Here is a 9,282-nt window from a genome sequence, read left to right as displayed (position 1 = left end):
TCTGTGATACTCACCTGGAGTTGACTTAATCATCCACTAAAAAAAAAAGAATGAGCAATTTACATTGTTTATTTGAGTGTACCACATAAAGAAGCTATTTTCAGCAGCAGCTAGTAACAGAGTTGCATTTGGGTACGTGATTCCAACAGCCACAAAAATGCCATTTTACTTTCCAAATTTTGGGGCATACATTCATTTCCACATTAAGTTTCTTTATAAAATTAGTCTCAATGCAGACATTATGTACCCTTAAAAAATGCTACAAAAATTTTACTTTCGTTATGGGAAAGTGAAAAAACAATCACCCCTGAGCAGAAGACTTCCAAGAGCAGGGAACAAAAAGTGTTCCCCCAGACTTACCTCAGTCTTTTGTTGAATATTAAAACAAACAAACAAACAAAAAACATTTAGCTATTTGCACATGTTTAAAAGCCAGTCTTTGACCTAAAAATGTTGTTATAATAATGCATCATTTTTGAGTGTGTGTGTGCAAAGAGGCTATTGCACTGAAAGTTATAGCTACTGCATCACATCAGTACTGAAATATGATGTCCACTGGAAATACTCTAATGAATTCAGCAACAGATGGGCAAATAAACTAGGGATTGGAAAATAAAGAGATAAACAAGCTCAACCTGTTTGGTTAGAGGAGGAGAAGGATGAAAAATAACATGATTGAAGTATATGCATACTTAAGCTTAGAAACTGAAAATAATGAGGCAGGGGCATTTCAACCTTACTGACAACTGTATATTTATCTAACCTCAACTTTCAGCCAGTGTCTGGATGCTGTTCTTTTCAGAAGTCAGGAGCTTTCTTGTGATTGGAAGCTAAAATGAAACAAATTCAATCTTGAAATGAGAGGCAATTTCTTAACAGAGAAAGTAATTAAAGATCAGAACATGCTGCTGTTTCACATGAAGATGGTGAATTCACCATTAGTTTAAATACTGTTGTAAAACAGGGACACATTAATCCAGCTTCTGAAAGGAATTGTACAGACTGCATGAAATGTTGAAGAGCAAGGCTGGTGTTTATATTTGCTACTGGCTCACTAATGGATTCCTTGTTATTGCAAGCATACAAAGCATTAATGGAAATTTTAGTCTGTCCTGTTCCTATGAAACGCAGAGTAACATTTTCAACTCAGGTTCTCAGGCTTGAGTAGATAGGAGTAGGAGTAGACAGGAGTAAGAGGATGAAACTCAGTAGCGTCATAGTACGAAGAATAGAGTACATCACTCTAGACTTGCCAGCAGAGAAGTGGTGGGTGGCTGTGAAGGGTCTGTAGCAGCTCTACAGACATCCTTTGTTCCTAAGCCTTTTCATAGCTCCAGCAGCCCCACTACTGGCAGTATTGCCAGATTTCTCCTGGATCATTGAGGTTGAGATGCATTATGGGGTTCCATGTTTGTATCAGGTTTACACCTAACTATATTTTTTCTTTGCTGTGTCCTCTGATGGTCATCACATTGGTGCCCAGCCAGAAGCGCTCATCTTTGGACATCATTTCCTAAACAGGAAAACAGGGTAGAAATGAAAGCAAGGGATTGGACAGAGAAAGCTGAAATTTGTTCTGCTATGAAAACTTGAAGCCAAACAGGAGGCACCCTGTAACGTACAGTGAAGCTAATGCTTACATAAGCAAAGGAAATGGGGGAAGAAAACAGATGTGAATTGCCTTTCCCAAGATCACACAGCCAGCCAGCTGGGAGCTCATCCGAGCAGCTGGGGCTCTCCCTCCATGTCCTACACATCCTCCAGCATCCATGGCTTAAGCTACTGAGTTGAAATATATTCATAGCTATGACTCTTGCAAATAAAAGTAGTCTGGGTGAAAATTCCATCATTTGCATCAGTTAGTTTCCTTGCTTGCATAAACCAATAACTAGAGGCCTGAATACAAGTTAGTAATTGATAGCATTTGTTCAAATTTTGTTCTCTTCTCCCTCCTCTTCTCCAGAAGATTTTGTTTGATTGTTTGTGTAAATATCTGGTTCTGTTTGCTAAATTATATACCATATTTATTGAATAGGAGTATAAATCGAGGCTCCAGATGTCAGATCAGGACATTCTTGTCCTTCTCCCTCCCTGATTAGTGAAAACATTGGAAAAAGGCAAGACTAATAAAAGAAGAGTCCAGAAGAGTTCAGCAATCTTCTTACAACTGTACACTCCCTCTGTAAATGCCAGGCAAGAGTATTTGTGACACATGCCCAAAGTCAAAGGGAGTGCCTAACAGGCACTCCCTATGTGCCGCAATGGGCTACAGCTCTCTGAAAAAGTGAGATTTCATCTTCACAGCTATGCAAAGCCAAAGCCAGAGCTGGAATCTAAAATGCTGTCAGCCACCCTGAACTCCTCTGCTTTGGCATAGTAACACACTAACTCAACGTATTGTGAAAATATTACTTTCAAGTATAAAAGCTTGGTAAGCTGGCTAGAGTAACAGGCAACACGACACTGTCTCTCTCCTTCTTTATTTTTAGAAACTCCATTTCAGAGAGCTAGTTTAACCTAAAATGTGAACATTCTGCTGTAGTGTCCTATTTGACACCCAAGCCTTACAGTCAATTTCTCAACTTTTCATAGGTACATTTTAACTCTACTGTTCAGCTTGAATAAGGAGCCTCCACAGCTTCACAAAACCTAGTAGAATTTGAGCCATACAACATAAGACATAAGAAAGAAGGAAGTTTAAGAAGTAAATGTCTTGAAATAATGTATAGGTTGTCAGCTACTGTGGTCTTGCTTATTTAGAACCAAAGATTCACGGATGCACCTGGACTTACTAACTCTGCTTCCCATAAACAGTGAGGGCAGTGACAGCAGCAAAGTGGGCAGGGGACTGCAGCATCTCTGTATTATTGCTTGGTGCTTTGCTTTGTCCTGGTGGTTTGTGCTGGACTGTGCTGGGTTGTGCTGAGCTTTGGAGAATGAGGTCACATTCCTGCATGCCCAACCCCGGCCCACCTGCTGTCCACCCAGTGCATTGCAAAAGGGCTGAAAGGAACTCCAGAAAAGGCATTAATAGGCTATTTCAGAGTGAGGGTCAACGGGAGAGTGTATATGCTGCTTAAATTAGTGTGCTGTATTTACAGCAATAGTTGAAATTTTCTATTGCTGGAAGCCTTTGAAAATACAACTGGCCTCTATGCCCATGACAAATCATTATTTCATTCCCTGAAGTTATAAGCATAGACAACCACAGTAATGAGTTATCAGATACTTTAAACTAGACTTACTTCTGTGCTTCTTTTTGAGGATGTGGTGTAAAACCCCGACTGATCTCTACAGGAGATTAGATAGAACAATACAAGTTATTGTAGAAATTCCAAATAAAGTCATCCTTCAGTCATTAATAAGCACATAAGCATGCCCAAGTGAACAATTATTTTTTTCATACATGTGATGGAAATAAATTGTGTTAAGTGAAACAGTTGGAAATAGATAATGAGAATTCAGCACAGAATTAATTTCAAACTTTTATTTTTCAGGTCCTCATAAAAATAGAAATCTGTTCTAACACCTAAGGATCAATACAGAAACATCAGTAGGTTTTGTAGGTTTAAAATTAGAGGAGTGCAGGCTTTGCTCTTCATGCCAGAGCAAGGAAGCACACAAAAGAACATTGCTGCTTCTGCAGCCGAGTGATTAGCACCATGGTGAAAACACCATCAACACAGACATTTGCATGTGAAGAGATGCTGTAGCTGCAGTTTTGCAAAAGAACACCTCGGTATCACTCTTCTTATGACTGCTCAATAATCAGCTCTGGAGGATATCTTTCTAGCCGCAGAAATATAGGGGTTTTTAGTTTGTAGGTGAAAATTGTCACTTTTGGATCACATATAGGAAGTGGATAATCTTTGGCCACACTTAAAAAGAATGTTAGGGAAATGAAAATAAAGATGAAATGGAAGAGAGCTTTCAGTTTCAAAAAAACTGCCTCTTCCCTCTCCTCCTTTTAAAAGAAAGTTTACAGAGGTAAGCTGCCACTGAATTTCATAAAATAACTTCTCAGTTCCCCAGAATTCACCATTTGGTCTTCCCAGACTTTGTCCACTTTATGGTGTAGAAATACAATCATGTTATCATTTCAAGGAGTTGAAAATAAACTCCAGAAAATCAGATGAAACTTGACTTTCTAGTCATTGGCAGAGTGTGGAAAAAGAAGTATAGTACCCTGATGTGTAATTTCCTGCTTTTGTAGCTTGGCCTTTCTCAGTATAAACCCAGAGACAACCAAGCCCAGATTTCCTCCCACTGACAAATATACATGAGCTTATCTGATAGCAAACTATGCTGTGATGCTTTATATAAGAAATAACTAAGTTCCTAAATACCAAGCAATGAACATTCGTGGCATCTGAGCAATTAATTTCCTGGACAATATTTCTGATGTTGAATGGCAGAGGATAATGTGGGTTGTTTTTTTTTGTTTCTTTTTCTTTTTATTTTTTCTCTCCACCCCCACCCCACCTTTGGTCTTTGCTGCTGTGTCTTTATCATACTTTGTGCAATGGCATGTCTACTTTGGGAAATGACAATTCTAGTGTGGGTGGATGGAAAGAGATCTGCCAGAGGGTACAAATTTCAAATTGCTGCCACGGGTACACCCTTCTGAGCTGTCTTCTTGAGATACCAGGAAAAGTCTCTGAGGAATGCCTGGAGTTTGACTGAGCCTAGAGTTGTACACCATGCATCTTTCTTTCAATATTAAGGAAACAGACAGTGTAAATACAGCTAATGAATTCAAATTGACTTAATCACTTATTCAGAGAGGAGACCATTATGAAGTCCTTACAGGAAGCCATGAAATATTTGTGTATTTATCCCACCTTATTGAGCTCAGAAATCTGTTTAAAATGTTTCTTCCAGTTCAGAGTTACTCATCATTGGCGATCTTTAAACTAAGATCAGACTACATCATTTAAAAACACTGATAAGTACAATATTTAAGAAGTTTTAAAATGTGGAATCTAATGCTTACCATTATAAATGGGAGACTTTGAATTATAAAATACATGGGAAATGGAAACACCAGGATTAAAAAAAAAAAAGGGAGTTTAAAATAGTGCTGTTAATGATGATATGCCATCTCTACCTCAGCAAATAACACGCTTTTCTCAGAAGCGAAGAGTGCCCTGTCTCTAGCTGGGTAAACTGATTACTCAGTCTCTGGTTCCCTGCATATCTGTCCTTATTAAAAGGAAGTGCAGAAGTTCAGCTGGATATATGCTGCAGCCTGTGCTGCTGACTGTGTCAGGGCAGGAGTGGGGGGAAGCTGATGCAGAGAGGAAAAGGAAGATTTCAGAGACAGACAGAATATTTATGGTAAAGTATTAGCTTGAGAAGTCACTTGCTTAAGAAATGTTTTTGATTATATAAATAAATATTAAAAATATTTTACATCCCTGCCTAAGATCTTTATCCCCTGAATGCGGCATACAATAGACTCCCACGTGAGTATTTCAGTGGAGTTCTGAGTAGCGTACAATGTATTTGTGCATTTAGTGTTTTGTGCACAAAACTATTGGCTGGTGTAACAGCTTCATCTCTGAATTTGTTGGTTTAGTATGCTTTCCATTAGCTTGTATGTGTGCAGGTGATGTCTAATGTAGAACTTGTAGAAAAGCTCAGTTAACTCAGTTTCTGTTTACCAGAGCAAGATGTTAAAGGCAATGAAGTAAGCAGGTCTGTCTGCTTAGCCTAAACTTTACTTCCATTCCACACCCAAGCTCTGCCACTTAGCCCAGTCACCCTTCTTTTCCATGGATACTAACTGGCATTATGACTTTCTCCCAGCAGACATGTTTAATTACTGCATATGCATACTGATGAGAAATCATGGGACTGGATAAATAATATAGTGATAGAGTTGCTTGAACAAATTACTGCATGGAGTAGAGCATACTGCTTTAAATCTGTATATTTATGTACTATTAAAAAAAGAATATCTCATCTATGTCAGTGATTTTAAAACTGCATATATATGTTATTTTCATGAAGAAATATATGTTATTTTATGAAGAAATCATAGAAATGAGATTCATCAAAGCTTAGGCATAAGTTCTCTATTGTTGTTAGCAGAACTAGTGCTATATGCTGCTTACTGAAAGAGAGGGATAAGTTATATTTTTTCTTTTTTAAATAAAGGCCTTTTTATAATGGGAAGACTGTGCTGGACTCTACAGATCCATCAGGTAGTTTCAAACAAACATGAGGTCCATACTCATGTAAACATGGTGTTCCCTTCCCAAAGAAATTAGATGCAGATTTTGATACTTTGACTGTGAGCAATTATGTGTATTTTATGAACAGTGTATTAGAGGCATTTTACCGACATTTCTTTTTGCTTTGCTCCTTTGACATACTCATACTGATATAGTTTCACTTTCTTATGTAGTTCAGCAAAAATCATACATTGGAACAGGTGTGATGTAACACACAATTGCAATCACATTTTTATTGGTGCAGATAGATGTCTTCCTATATATCCAGTTGGGCAGCTGAACTTGGTACTGTTAATAGCCTCTTCCTGGTGAAAGAATAACATCAGGTGAAGACAGACAATCCAGCTCCTGCTTTCCTCATCCCTGGGAAAGAGGCATATGCTTTCAAAAAATAAGTAATTGTCTCTGGCTTAGATTAGTTAAAAAAAAAAAAAAAAGAAAAAAGAATCATGCTTCTAACTTCTACAGTTGTGAAAGCAGAACTTTTGAAGTGTAATCAAGCTCAATATAGAGATGTGAGTTGCTGGAAAGGAAAGAAAAGGAAAACACAGAGGTGACAAGAAGTTGCATATTTTAAGTGATAACTTATTTGTGAGTTTGCATTGGTGATGAGACATGAGCTTATCAGCATTATCTCACTATTAACAAGGCTTACATGCAAAGGTAATATGTGTTCACCATGCATGTTTTTCACTTTCTGTACATTTATAATCTATTTATAGAAAAAGATGTACAGAGTATGGTATCCCAGTTAATGTACGTTGACTCATACGTATGTATGTATGTATGTATATATACATATATCTGTGCATATAAAAAAAACAGCAGAAAGGAGTCTGATTTAAGCTGATCAAATCAGATCTGACAATGTCAGTGATGCAACACAGCTGTTTTAAAGTAGTTATCTCACCACTTATTTATTACAGCCAGAAACAATATCATTAGGAAGATTATTATTGTATTATACTAGAGTTTCCTAGTATGAAAAACTAAAAAGAAAAAAGGCAGATGCAAGAAGAGACTGGTTAGGAATGACAAATTGTGTTATGGCTTTTAAATTTGACAGACTGAATTTGAATTCTCAACAAAATGAAGGAAAAGATTGACTCCTCAGCATTCCAGTACGAGCTCTTGTAAAGTACATATTTTCCAGTAAGTGTTTTTGATCTTCGCTAAATAGGCCGCTGTTAAAGTACCCTGGTACTCTTTGTATACTTGGAGGTACCATGAAAGTAACACTGCAGTGTTTATTCTGTGGTGTTTAGAAACTCTCACCTTGACAGACTCAAATTTCAAGGTTTTGGCATGTATCTAAGTAAACAAACAAGCTTATATCTAGACCATGTAAACAAACAAAAAAAACAAGAATAAAACAACAACAAATCAGGACCAAAGGAAAGGGAAACAAGTAATTCTTATACATTTAAAGCTTTTCTGAGGGCCTTTGGTAGAATGTTTGTGCATTTTCCAGCTAAAAGCACTTAGAAAGTCACTATCAGCAGCTCAGATATTCCAAAGCAGATCATGTTAAAATATTAAATCTGCTGTTTAAAAATATTTACTATTGACACAAGAGAGCAGTACTTGTTCAAGCAGCATAACGAATAGAGAGACATCTGAGTTTGATGTTACTAAGCTTTTCTAGATATCCCTGTCTTCAGTCAATGAACCATTTGCTTATGAGAAATTTAATCAGGGTAAACGTGAATCTTGAAGGAGCAATATGTGAAAACACTTTTGAACCATCGTGTTCAGAAGCTTTTCAATAATTAACTTGTCTCAAAGTCTCCTTACTGAGTCTAAAATAAGCATAATACTTCAATATACTGATAAAAATCAAACTAAAATTGCTTTTAAAATCACAAGTAATTTAGCACCTGCAAGTTGGTAAATGGTTGCTTTTCAGACATCCACCACATACGATCCTGTGCAAGGTGCTAGCCTTATGCCTGTTGCACTTGTCAAATATAACCTATTAGTGTAAAGTACCCTTTTAGTTTTACTTTGTTTTTGCAAGGACAGGGAGCATACAGATGAGCAATTCTTGTAGCTCAGATGACAAGTGGTAACTTGTTAAGTTCGGATAACTGGATCATTCACAATAGCCTGAATGTATCCTATCCATTCTAACAATTCCTTTTACGCTACAAAATTATACTTAGGGGATGAGATTTTTTTTGTGTTTTGTTTTGGTTTTGAATTTGGATTTAGATTTGGTTTCTTTTCAGTAGGAAATTGACTTCTTAAAATTGTAATCCTCAGTGAGAAAGAAATAAAGATTTTGAACCTGCTGATGAAAATGTGCTAAGTGCTGCATTTTCTGTTTCGTGTGAAAGTGAAGCTTTTGAGAACACTTAAGAAAACAGATTTTTAGAATGTAGTGAAATTTCATAATCCCAATCAAAACTTTCCTTAATAACATATGTTATGGCAAACTTTTAGATGAAGTGATCAGGATTCTAATACAAAGTTCTTTGCTTCAGCTGACATCCAGTGACATGGCCACACGTTACATAAGTAAGAGTTATACATAGCACATAAAATTCCTCTTGCATGACACAATCACAAGCATTGATCTAAAGAATCTTATTCTTCACTGAAACATCTTCATTGAATGGGATGGTAGAAGCAAAGTATTACAAGAATGTCAGCCAGCTACTAAATAAGACTTTGCCTTGATACTGAAACTGTCTGCCATTGAATAAGACATTCCACAATGGCTCTTAGGACAGAGTGTGGTGTATGAGTATGCGCCAGGGTGCTAAGCCCTGCATCCTCACCCCCTCTGATACCATGGATAAAAACTGAAGATGAGAAAGAGATGTGAGGAAACTTTGTGTGGGCCCACCTTGGCAGAGCCTTCATGTTGGCCCTTGCCTGAGTTGTGGTGAAGGTATTCTGCAGCCTTGTTCAGGGGCTGTGGAGTGAGAACAGAGCCAGTGAAGATTCTGCTTGGTTGGATAAGGTCCTGTCCTTCCAGGCTCCAGGTGCCTCTGCTCTTGCAGGAAAGCCCCGCTAATACTACTGTTTGTCAGCCTTCTGGATG

Source organism: Meleagris gallopavo, chromosome 2, assembly GCF_000146605.3.
Source record: "Meleagris gallopavo isolate NT-WF06-2002-E0010 breed Aviagen turkey brand Nicholas breeding stock chromosome 2, Turkey_5.1, whole genome shotgun sequence".
Taxonomy (NCBI): domain Eukaryota; kingdom Metazoa; phylum Chordata; class Aves; order Galliformes; family Phasianidae; genus Meleagris; species Meleagris gallopavo.
The sequence above is the reverse complement of the archived record's forward strand: the minus strand, read 5'-3'. Positions refer to the sequence as shown.